General features: G+C 45.9%; 1 protein-coding gene across 1 annotated transcript in view; it reads left to right on the top strand.

Annotated features, from left to right (window-relative positions):
• Positions 1 to 5867, top strand: part of Capn13 (calpain 13) — a 70848-nt gene extending 64981 nt beyond the window's left edge. The window contains exon 22 of the mRNA XM_055627404.1: positions 5481 to 5867. The gene's annotated coding sequence lies outside the window, so the exon portion shown is untranslated. The remainder of the gene's footprint in view (positions 1 to 5480) is intronic.
• The last annotated feature ends 6242 nt before the right edge of the window (positions 5868 to 12109 follow it).

The raw sequence follows: 12109 nt of genomic DNA, 5'->3' as shown, positions 1-12109 counted from the left end.
CACACACACACACACACACACACACACACACACACACACACACACACACACCATGTTGCATTTGTGGTTTTAGTATAATTATAGGCCTTTGTTTGTTCTATTCTATTTATTCCAGACCATTCCAAGAAGTATTTCACTGATGCCATACCATATTTGATTCATCACTCAACAATTGGTAGATGTTGGAGTTATTTCTACTATGAGGCTATCACCAATAATCATATCGTGAATGTTTGTGGATGAGCATTGAGATGAACATATGTTTTCACTTCACTTGGCTATACAGCTAGGGATGGGCCTGAAGGACCACATGGTAATTCTAAGTGACATTTTGGGAGCTGCTTGCCTGTTGTGTCTTCCCCCAGCAGTGAATTAGAGTTTGAATAGCACTGGCTAATGTTTGTTTCTGTGGGTTTGAACTGGTATCTCACTGTGGGTTTGATTGGCACTTCCTTAATAACAACTGATGCTGAGCCTCTTTCCCATTGACTATGGGATACTCATATGTTTTCTTTATCCTATTTAAATCCTTTCTGCATTTTGAAACTTGTTTTGTTTTTATTTTGAAACTCTTATATATTAATATCTTTTTGCTCTGAGTTGTAAGAGTTCTTCTCATATTTTAATTAATAGTCTTTTATATGTTATTTGTTAATTTTTTCCTGTTCTTTAGATTGTCTTTTTAATTTTTTAAATGTTTATTTATTTTCCAAGTAAAATAGTTTTTGTGTAATATATTTTATCATATTTCCCTTCCCCCAACTCCTTCCAGATCCTCCCCACTTTGTGTTTTTGTGAGGGTTTTTTGTTTTTGTGTTTGTTTTGTCTTTTCAGTTTGGAGTGTTGTCATTTGAAGCTCATGAAGTTATGAGGTCTATTATGCCTATTTTTCTTAAGTTATTTATACTTTGGATGGTAGATGTCAAGGGTCAGGTCAAGGGTCGGGGATTATTGTCCAGCCTTGGATCACAAATGTTTGCTCCTGACTCTCTTGTAGTTTTATTTATTTATTTTTTTTACAACTTAGTTTTTGTCATTTAGGCTTTTGAATTGTTTTCCGTCATCATTACTATTATTTTTGCCTCGGCAAAGCAGGGGCCCTACCTTTATTCTTCTCATACATGGACATCTGGTTTCTCTGCACCCATTGCTACAATGATTAGCATCTCTTCCATCTTGCTGGCTTTAAACATCAGCTCATCATGCTATAAGGATTTAGTCTATATTCCCAAACCCATCCCAGGGACGTTGGGGTGATAGGGATCACATTAAATCTTAAATTGTGAAATGTCATATTCAAAGCATCAAGTTTTCGACTCCGCAGATATAAAACACACCTTCATTTTTGCATCACTAGTTTCTCTTAGAGCTACCTTCCTGTCTATGATCCTGTGTTAAATTGGCTCCCAAGTTTTTTATTCCTTTTGGTGCTACTGTGAATAAAATTGTTTTCTTAACCCCTTCTCAGCTGTCCATTGCTAGGTTTTAGCAATACGTTGATTTTTTTTTTTATACTGATGTTACATCTTACAACTTTTCTAAACTCATTCATTAACTCTGGTTTTAAAGGGATCACTTCAGATTTTAAAACCATGTCTGGAAGTAGTTTTTATTTTCTACACCTTGGGTTTTTGTCTTGGTTTAGTTTGGTTTGGTTTTGGGGGTTTTGGGTTTTGTTATTTCCTTGCTTTATTGTCCTAGATAGAATTTCTACTTCAGTTCTGAAAAAATATGTTTTTAAGGAGAGAGAGAGAGAGAGAGAAATAGGCAGAACAGACATCCTTATGTTCCTGATCTTGGCAAAGATGACTAGTCTTGCACTATTCCATATGATGGTAAATTTGGAGATATTTTAATGGGGGTGAGAACGTAGTGTTTTTAATGTCATGACAAATACTGTATTGTCTCCACTTTACAATTGAGAAAGTTGCCCAGGGTTGCAAGCCTAGTTAATAGTGAGGCTGGGATTTAAAAACTAGGTCCGTCATTTTCAAATTTAACTATGCTGCTTTTCCAGCCGTCATGCACAGTGGTTGGATTATACTGTGTTCACGTCTAGGTGACAGTCTATTTAGTATTCAGAAAACATTGCATCAGAACTCCATTCTGAAAGGAGCATATTCAGGACCATACATGCTTGTATGGATGATGTGTTTTTTCTCTTTTTATTGAGAATTTCATACATGTATGTAATGCATTTTGACCAAATCTGCCTTCCCTGTACATCCTCCCCTGCCCATCCAAGCCACTTTCCCTTGTTCTCTCTCTCTCTCTCTCTTTGTGGCTACTTAGTGCTTAGGGGTAGGACCATCTACTGGAAGCTGGGTAGCCTCTAAGAGACAACATCTGAAAAAAAAAAAAACTCTATCTCTCCCTCTCCCAGCAGTCTGAGAGAGCCCTTCTCTCACCAATTACCAATATATTCTCAGCTAAGGCCTACTCCATGCTGGGGTCTTGTGTGCCTTGACTTGATCCGGTCTTGAATGTACCGTCGCAACTGCTGTGTGTTCATATTCACAGCTGCTCTGTCATGTCTCAGAAAACAGTGTTCCGTAACAGTGCTCCACTGCCTCTGGCTTTTACATTCTTTCTACCCTCTTTGCTCTGATGACCCCTGAGCCTTGGGAGGAGGGGCTTGATATAAATGTCCCATTTAACTTTGAGTTTTTAATAGATACCATCCATCAGGTTAAGGAGCCTCATATCTGTTTGTAGTTGGCTAATACTCTTTTAGCAGTTTGCTCCATCCCTTGCTAGTTGCTAAGCCTGGATCTGTTGTTGCTACCTTAGCACAAAGTCAAGTGTGATCATAGAGGGTAATTCAGCAACCATTTCCCAAGGGACAAAAGAAAGGGTGTGTTCATTTTCAATTTTTATTTTAATCAAAATATAATTACAACACTTCCCCACTTCTCTTTCCTCCCCCTAATCCCTCCTGTCCCCCCTCCTCACTCCCTCTCATATTTATGCCATCCTCTTTAAATAATTACACATATGTATGCATATATAAATGAACAACTATATAACCACAACCTGCTGAGTCTGTTGAGTATTACTTGTGAGTATATGATTTCAGGGATAAACAGGGGGCTCATCCTGGGAGAGGAAAATTCTCCATTTCTCAGTAATCATTAATTGCCTATAGTTCTTTGTTTGGGTGTAGGACGCTGTAAAGTTTTCCCCTGCCTTACCATGTCTATTGGTATTATCACTATTCAGGTCTTGTTTAGTCATCCATATTATTGATGAAATAATCAAAGGATTTGTCATCTTTACCACATGAGCTTTTTCGCCAGAGAAGAAAGTGACAGAACCCTGTCACCAGGCCATTCTGTTTCTGGGTCACATTTTATAAACTACACAAGGAGCCTTTCATGTTCCTGAGGCTTGCTGAGTTGGTTGGCTTGTGCGACCGTTGTTAGAATGATGTTTTCCTCTATTTCTGCCTCATTTTCAATCCCCACCCCCTCACCTCTGACTTAGCTTAGGGTGTGAGTAAGTGCAAACAGGCTAAACAACTCTTCTACCCTCTCCTTGAGCCTATTTCTTCTGAGGAAACATTGTCCCTTCACTGCCACATTGCAGATGATACTTCTGTTAAAAGATAAATTTCAGAAAATGGAGTGCATTGAGACAGGCGGAGTCATGTTGATCTCAACTGATTCGGAGTCTAGAGGTTTAGTCCATTGTGAATCACATCTTGCTGAAAGCTCGTCAGCTAATGCCATCTGCATCTGTGCGGATGTGCTAACAATATGGCAGTAAAGTGCCTTCCAACAAAATTAGTATTTGTACCAATCTCCACTTCACAGCGATCTTTAATCTGTGTGCAAGTGGAAAATAGGCAGCAACAACCTTCATCTTGTTGGTTGCTATCAACAATTCCTCAGAGTGGGCCTACTTCTATCTTAATAAATTCACCTCTCTTAACCTTCAGACAAAGAAAGTCCCTCTGAGATAGCTGGCTAGACTTTGGGTTGAAGACTGGCATTACAAAGAAGATGAAACAATCTGAAGTTTGGGCCAAACTCTCCCATGTAGGTCATTTTAATAACTGGGAGCCTGGATTTGGAGCTAGTAACATGAAAATGCCAGATCCCACTCAAAAACATAATTGTTCGCCCTAAAAGCTTAGCATCCAGCTTTATGAGCTGGCTCTTGAAGAGAAATGTATTCACCCAGGAAGCTAATGCAAACACACACACTCCTAAGAGCATAATCGGAGGTTGTTGGGGGTGGATCTGGACTCTTGACACCCACCAGTGGAAAAGTACCTTTATCAGAGGTAGACACAAGGCAGAGGACAAGAAGTCCCTAGGGGAGCAGGGGGTGAACCGAGGAAAGAGTGAATCAGAATAGTTCCTTGCATGGCTTCATCATGCAGAAAGCTTTGAAATTCTGCTGGAGACTTTTGGAAGAATTATTAAGATAATGACAGACTATACAGACCAAAAAAAAAAAAAAAATGAGGCAATTAGTAACTCCTGGAGGAACAAAAAGTTACAGAAAAAAGGAAATGTGATCCAAGAGTATTTCTTCGCCCAGCAGTGAACAGTACATATATAATTGTAATAAAGTAGAAATTAAATATTGATTTAACAAAAAGTGTAATATAAATATATTAGAAGAATGAAGAGAGAGACGATAGAGATAGAAAAGTGGGTGCAGAACACCCAGCCCTGTCTTCCATCACAGAAATCGATGGGGGTTTAAAATTGGCAAGTGAGGAATTGCCACTGTCTCAGCTCACTGTGTTAAACTGTGGGTGAAGCTTCCAAAGCAAGTCAGAGGAGAACCAAGGACAGTCAGGACGGAGCAATCTGCCCTTTCTCCTTCGCGGCTGCTAGTAATGTTTGAGTTTTCAAATCGTATGTGTTAAATTGAATTATTGCTAGGAAACAAACATAACAAGTAGGAGAAAGCCAGAAAAATCAAACGTTTAAGACTTAAAAGAAGAGAAGACCAACCGGGAAGGAAAGCTAGGGGTCCTAACTGCCACGGGCAGGGACATTCTCTAGGTGCGGGAGAAATATCTACGTTGGGCTGTCCCATAATCTGAGCCATGTGCACTGGAGAAAAGCCCCCCTTCCTCAGAAGACCGCAGCCAGCAGACTGAAGCATGCAGAGGGCAGAGGGCAGAGGGCAGAGCTGTCTGGTTTGCCCAGAGAAGGACAAACAGGGGCTGACCCCAACATTCTGTCTATGCTGCTGCAGGCACACACAGAGCTGGGCAAGCTGGACTTTGGATCCCAGTAGGCAGAGTGAGCAGATCTTCTGGGAGTTTTGAAAAGAAGAGCATCAGCACCTATCAGGGGACTCTGTGGGGGACCCGGTCACTCTCACATGGGAACCTCCTGAGTTTGCTAGGTTGTAATTATCATTGTGGAAATGGAGCCGGACCTCTATGGTCACTTGAAGAAAGAAACAGTTTCTTTCCTTCCCTGGACCTTTTGCCTATGAGATTCTATGTCTTTCTCTAGGACAAGCTCCTGGTGGTCACTCAAGGAACTGGCTTCCTCCCTGGAGTGGTGCTGACCCCTGTCTGTGGCAGGTCTGCAGCTAAACCTGGTATTTGAAATGGAGTCAAAGAGTCTGTCGAGAGCCTGGGCCGAGTTCCTAGCTGAGTCGGGCTCTGGTAAACCCAAGGCCCCAAGGGCATCAAAGCACTTTCCAACATCAGTAGGCACTTCCGGGAAAACAGAACAGGAAATGTCTACTGCTGTGATAGAGGAGGAAGAAGCTGACACTCCATCCCCTCTCTCTAAATCCATCTCTTGGAAAAACCAGAGCCATCCAGTTTATGCCCCTCGGTGGTGCTGGTGACCCGGGGATGGTCTACTCAGTGGCATTTGTCAAATAATCTCACCCGTTTGTATGTACACCCTAGTTGTTTCACAGCTAAATGTCCAAATAAAATTTATTTCTACAAAAGGTTCTTGGTGTGAAAGAAGAACTTTAGATCTGGTTTTAAAAGTACAGCTGGGGAAAAGGTAATCTAGCCAGCAAAGTAGGCGCCTTCCTCCTCCTCGTTCATCATGAGGTCCTTGGGTATCTCAAAATGGTCATTTTGAATCATGGTCATTTCAAAAAAAAAAAATCACCAGGCCAGACCTACTCTTGAGGTTGTACAATCTAAGAGCTCAATTGTGGAAGCACCTCCCAGTAATAGATGGGACTTCCGGGGAACAACTTCTGATTTACATCACAGATTTTAGTCTACTATGGTGGAAAAGGGATAGTGGTGTTGACGGAGAATGTGGCACAGGCTCCTCCCATCATAGTGGGCTAGAACCAGAAACAAGGGCTGACCGTTTAGACTTTAATACCCACTTCTAGAGACCTTATACTTACCAGCCAGGTCCCCACCTCCTAAAGGTCCCACAACCTCCCCTATATAGTGCCACCTGCTGGAAGACAGGTATTCATTCAACACAAGAGCCTGAGGGAGACATTTTGGATTTAAACCACAACAGGAACAGCAAAGGTCTGTGTGGAAAGGACAGGAAGGTGAAAACCCTTCCGAGTGTGATTTTGTGAGAAAACCCCATCAGCAAACAGATGGCATGGGCAGGTGCTCCGTCACGCACACACTCATGCCGAGAACAAGGTCACCGTCTGGAAGTGGCCACATCCAGTAAGCAAACAACAAACACAGCCAACTAACTCACACATTTCAGGGTGGTTTTAGTCGTTTCGTTGGCCGCGCCATGACATAGACTCTGACTTCCTGTCTGGAGCTTGGCAACCCAACACAGGACAGAGCAGAGGCATATTTGCATGCCGTGCCTTCTCGGGGTTCTCTGCATCCCTCAGCAGAAGTCAAAAAAAGCCCCAAAGCTAGGGCAGTGTGCTCCGCTAAAGACTTCAGATGCCCCCAGTCCTGCCAGATCCTTCCTCACAGTGCACTGATGAGAAAACCTCTGCGATTTCCTGCTGTGAATAGTGCCTACCTTCCACGGACCCGGAGGAACTGAGATCGAAGCCGGGCTTCGTTTCTATTTTAGGGAGAAGCAAAGCTGAAGGAGTCCACCCCCAGGACCCTGGGTATGCCTTTACAGCTGCTTTCTGGGACTCAGCTTCCCTGGGTGACGAGGTTTCTCCTGCCTTCCAGACACCACACTAACACAGATCACTGGTGGGCCTGCAATTGTATCTGGAACTCTCTCCCAGCAAAGCCATTCTTGGGCTTCCAGTCCCTGTCGTATGGGAAAAGAATATAGAGAGGGGTGTAAAATGTGCCCAGTACCAAGAAATAGTCCCTTCATGGGTGGAAAAAGAAGATGGAGAGAAAGAAGGAAAGATGGAAGATGGTAAGATCTGGGAAGAGGACTTCAGAAACAAAACAAAACAAAAAAACAGCAAAAACCTGGCAGGCAAGCCGAGGAAGCATGGCAGAGAGCAATATAAGCAAAGCCGGAAGAGCTAGGACAAAATAGAAACCCAAGAGTAGTGAAGGGGAAGAAAGGTGCGGGAATGAAGCCCACCCCCACCCCACCTGCGATGCACATCCGGTAGAAAGTCATGTAGACCTGCCTGCTCATCCCTCACCAGAGTTGAGTAGCTCTCACACCTCCGAGGCCAAGGCCCCCACCTTGCACTGTGAACAAAAGCCACCTGGAAAAACTTGTCTTAAAAGCAAAACAAAACAAACATCTTTAGATGTTCCGATCAAGCAAATTCAAACCCAGGCCTGGGGATCTGAATTATTAAAGATCCCAGGAACGGACATGGTCCTTGACTAACATGTCAGGAATCACTGATCTTCAGCTCCACTGAATGGGGTGTCTCTCTGGGCTGCGACAGCCAGAGCGAGCAGAAATGTCCGGAGAATTCAAGCGTAAGGCTTGCTCTGTGAGAGTCCCCGCCCACACCCTGTTGAAGACGCTGGCTGCCACCTGGAAGAGCCTCAAGGTCCCTTCCTACCACCTTCTCACTTTCCCTTTTTCCTTCTGGCTTGCTGAGAACTAATGTCCTGGCTGATTTTCTCGCCCCAAACAAGCTAATTAAGCAATAATCCTAACAGAATCCATCACTCTGACAAGGTTGTTGATTAATGGTCCCCCGGCCAAGCCCAAACTGCTTAATATCCCGGCAGAATGGTCAATAATGAGTGCGCCAGTGGCGCTGGGCTGCGGCAGAGCGGCTCTGGCCACAGCTGAGAAGACGGGTGCGGAATGGGTAATGGGCCCCAGTTGTGCAGCCGGGTAGAAGGCATGGGAGGAAAGGGAACACTGGCTTGGGACCGCACAGACTGGAGTATCTCTAAAACCGAGTGCCCCGCCTCGTGATGCTGTGACCCGCCATCATCATTTTACAAATGTGTTTGGACACGATGGCCGCTCTCCCGAGACTTGTGTAGCCCACAGGCCGCGTGGGGACACGCATGGAACTCTATATCCTTTGATCTCGGACCACAGAATGCCCTCAGAGAGCAACCCTGAGTAACTCTGGGCCTTGGAAGGACCGCACGCAAGGTGTACACAGGAACGCCTCAGTCCATAGCTGCCGGTGTGAGCCGTGAGGCAGGTGAGAGGATTCAACGGCACTTTGACAGGAGGATTTCAAGTCCAGGCTGATGTGCCTATCCGTTTTCTGCACCCAGACGTAATTGGAAACACTTTTATCCCTGAGAAAGAAGGAACTTTCTTCAGGGTTGGGAGACTGGTTCTTGAGCAAGTAGAATGTGATGAGATACTGCCCCCTGGTGGTCACAACTGCAACTTCAGCTTTTCTACCTTCCCAAGGTTCCTGCCCCAGCGAGGGTCCAGTGACCCCTACGAGGACCGCAGCCGGAGTATCATCTGAGGTGCCACAGCAAAATATACATCCATCTGTACTGCCTAAATTTCTGCCCTAGTGACAGTTTCCCAAAGACGGGTTGTAATGCTGTAGCCGTCCGCTTCTGGGTGCTTCCCGCACACTGCGTAGAACCAGCAGCAAACCAAGCCCTAGTCTTCCTTCCTCAGTCAACCGACCGTAGGGCACACCTCACGAGGCTGTAAGAGCATGCTTGAGAGCAGCAGGCATTGTAACATGAGTAGAGAATGTAGGCATCCGGGCAACTTCTTGGTGTAACTGGCTTGCGCCCTCAGATCGTGTATACTCCACTTCCGTTTGACAATGGGCTGTCTACGGAACTGCCCCATCATCTTTGAAACCTCCGTCTTTTTTTTTTTTTTTTTTCCAGAAGGAGTGGGTGGTCTTGGTAAAGCACTCTTGACCAAAGAGAGAAAAATCGCCTGTTCACTAGCTATGCTGCCCCTGATACACGTACCGGCTGGGTCTATCATAAGCCATGGCATGTTGTGTCTGCACAAGTTTACAGTTCTGTGCAGCTACAAAGAACACCCAGCGATTGCTCTAGGAACAGTAAAAGCCTAGTTGATGGAGCATGCTGTAAAGCCGGGACCGCGGTGGATTAGACAGAGCCTTGAGCTGGATCCTCCTGGCCTAAGGCCCAGGTCTGTTCTTTCTCTATTCAACCGTATGTCCTAAGGGAAAAGCTTTCTCCTTCTGGGCCTCTTCTCCAAAAATTAAGACCCTGGCTCAAAGACGTCTAAGGTCTCTTTCATACGGCAGTGTTGGGGAGCCAGTTCCTAACGTCTAATCAGCAGCCAGCATTGAGGGCAGCAGTTAATCGCCATGAAAAAGACCTCCTCACCCCACAACAGCCGGAGAGTCACACTGTCTGGGGCAGTAAGTCAAGCTGCTCTCTCTCCCCACAGTACGGGAGCAGATGCTTCTCTGCCTTGGATGCTGTAGCTGTGAAAATGAAAAGCCCCTTCCGCCTACGCGGAGTTGGCCATCAGCCAACAAAGTTCCCTGGACAGATGGTGGCGGGGCAGTGACACCTAGTGGCTATCTCTACAAATTACTGTCCGGCCCCAGTGCTCTACTCTGCAAGCAAGTCCGCGCTCCTGCGGCTAAACCAAGACCATTAACTCACAGTGTAAGCACCAAGGAGCTGATAGAAGCTTGCTCTTAAAGCTGTGCCTCAGTCTGGCCTTAACCAGTTTCTTTAATTCATTTGGCCTGCCCCCCCTCCCCAAAGCCTTCCCTTGTTCCCCAAGTCTCTCCCATGCTTATAATACAGAGTTCATACCAGCCCAAAGCCCAGTACGGGAACCATGGGTTTCACCTACGTCATCGTTTCTGTCCACACCTACCTCCATCTGGCTGTGTAGCAGAACCATACAGCCAGGCCGTTGACTGCAGACATTGTGTGACGTGGCTTCCTTTCATCCCAGATGCCATTTGCTGCGGTGGGAAAACAATAGCCACGACTGTGTGATAAGCTTGTCCCTAGACCACTGCAGAGGCCTGTCCAGTAGTGACCCATCAGGGCCCTCCCAGGAGGAAGTGGTCACTGGCTCGAGTTGAGGATACAAATTCTAGAGTCGCCATAGCTCCTAGTGGTGCATGGCCACTTTCTGTCATGAAATCATGGTTAGCGTCACACCTTCTGAAAGCGAGCGCCAGCCTACTGCCCATTTCAAAATACCTGCTGTGTTACACCTGCAACCTGAACAGGAAGATCTTCCATGCACACACAGTTACCAAAGGTAAAAGGTAGTTAACTCCTTTAAGCGATTGCAGTTGGAGCCCAGGACGCTCCATGCTGGGTACTGGAGACTCGGTGGAGATGGGACCTGAGACTCCCTTGGGCTGATGACTATTATTACCCTAAGCCTTGCCATGGCTCACTCGCTCCCTCTAGTGATGAAGATGGGCATTGCACCAGCGGGGAAAGGAGCCGCGCGCGCACACAGGGTACAACTCCAGTATTTCTAAATCAGGCGTTGGGAGAACTGATTTTGAGTTGAGAGGCAGCGCTAGGCTTTCTGTTTTGTTCGTCTCTTGTGACTTTGTTTATAAGTCTTTGAAGAAGAGATTAGCAACCATTCTAACACTGGAAAGAAAAACCCACTAAAACCTGAGAGAAGTAACTTGAGGTGAGAGTGCAACCAATGGTTACCGAGATGTTCTTAAACTGATGAATGTGTGGATCTGGAATATGCGTTTGCAAACCCCACCGGCAGTGCCGCTGTATATAAAACATTTGGAGCAGTAATTTTTTTTAAGTCTGGACCAACCAATGAGTGAGATTTTATTCCTCCCCTTCCAGTTCACTCAGCCCAGACTCTGACTCTCCTTGGAGAGACAGACCAGGAGGCAGCTATCTTGTGGAAGCAGTGACACTTGAGACGGAGTCACCGGGAGCTTTGTGAAGAGTCTGCTGAGCCTGCTCCGGAGAGCCTCATGTGATAGACCCGGATGGGGGTGGAACCCTGGAGTCCACACTTAAAACACCCCCCCACCCCAGTCACTGCTGCACGGCAGGGGAAGATCACCCACTCCCCGAGGGGCTAGAAATGCAAGCGAAGGGCTGCCTAGTGGATTATGGGAGGGGAAGATGTCAGGCACCCCGTGGGAAGACTGACAGTGATGTCTGGTGTGTTCTCGGAAATCCAATAGGGGCTGTAGATGTTTCATAGGTGATGAAGTTGAAATGCTTCCATCAGAAACAAAAATGATCGCTGTTTCTCAGGCTGGTGATCAAGAGACCTGGGCTTTGAGACCCTCTGGCTTTTGTCTCCCAACCCCGTCTGGCATATTTTCTGGGTGGGAGGTACCTTGGAGTTAGAGCATCTTGCTCTGGGGTGAAGGATGCCAGCTACCGAACACACCTGTGGTGTGATGGAAATTTATGCTCCCTTCTCCGACATCTAAGCTTTCTTCCTGGACTTAAACCAAAGTTAGCAGCTCGGGAAACAGGGTTGTGCCCAAAGCCATGAGCTAAGAGGGTAAGGCAGGGATGGTTGTTGCAGAGCTACACTCTTTCCACTGGTCTACGCAAATGCTGAGGGGGAAATGTCTAGGCTGGTTGCTTGCTTAGCAGTTGTAGACCTGAATAGCTGCCTACCAGGAGTCAGAGCTGGACCGGAAGAACCCAGAAATGTCCTGGAGGAGCAAAGACAGACACTTATGCTGTGCCCTGAGTCTTCTGGGTACTTGGAGATGAAGGCAAGATGGCCTAGGAGGTTTGCCTGTGTCTTCCAATGGTACAGGGATCCATTTCCATGGTACCAGACACCTGTCAGTGTTATGA

Source organism: Psammomys obesus, unplaced genomic scaffold (genome assembly GCF_907164565.1).
Source record: "Psammomys obesus unplaced genomic scaffold, mPsaObe1.curated_primary_1811, whole genome shotgun sequence".
Classification (NCBI taxonomy): Eukaryota; Metazoa; Chordata; class Mammalia; order Rodentia; family Muridae; genus Psammomys; species Psammomys obesus.
This window is presented reverse-complemented; position numbering and strand designations above follow the sequence as displayed.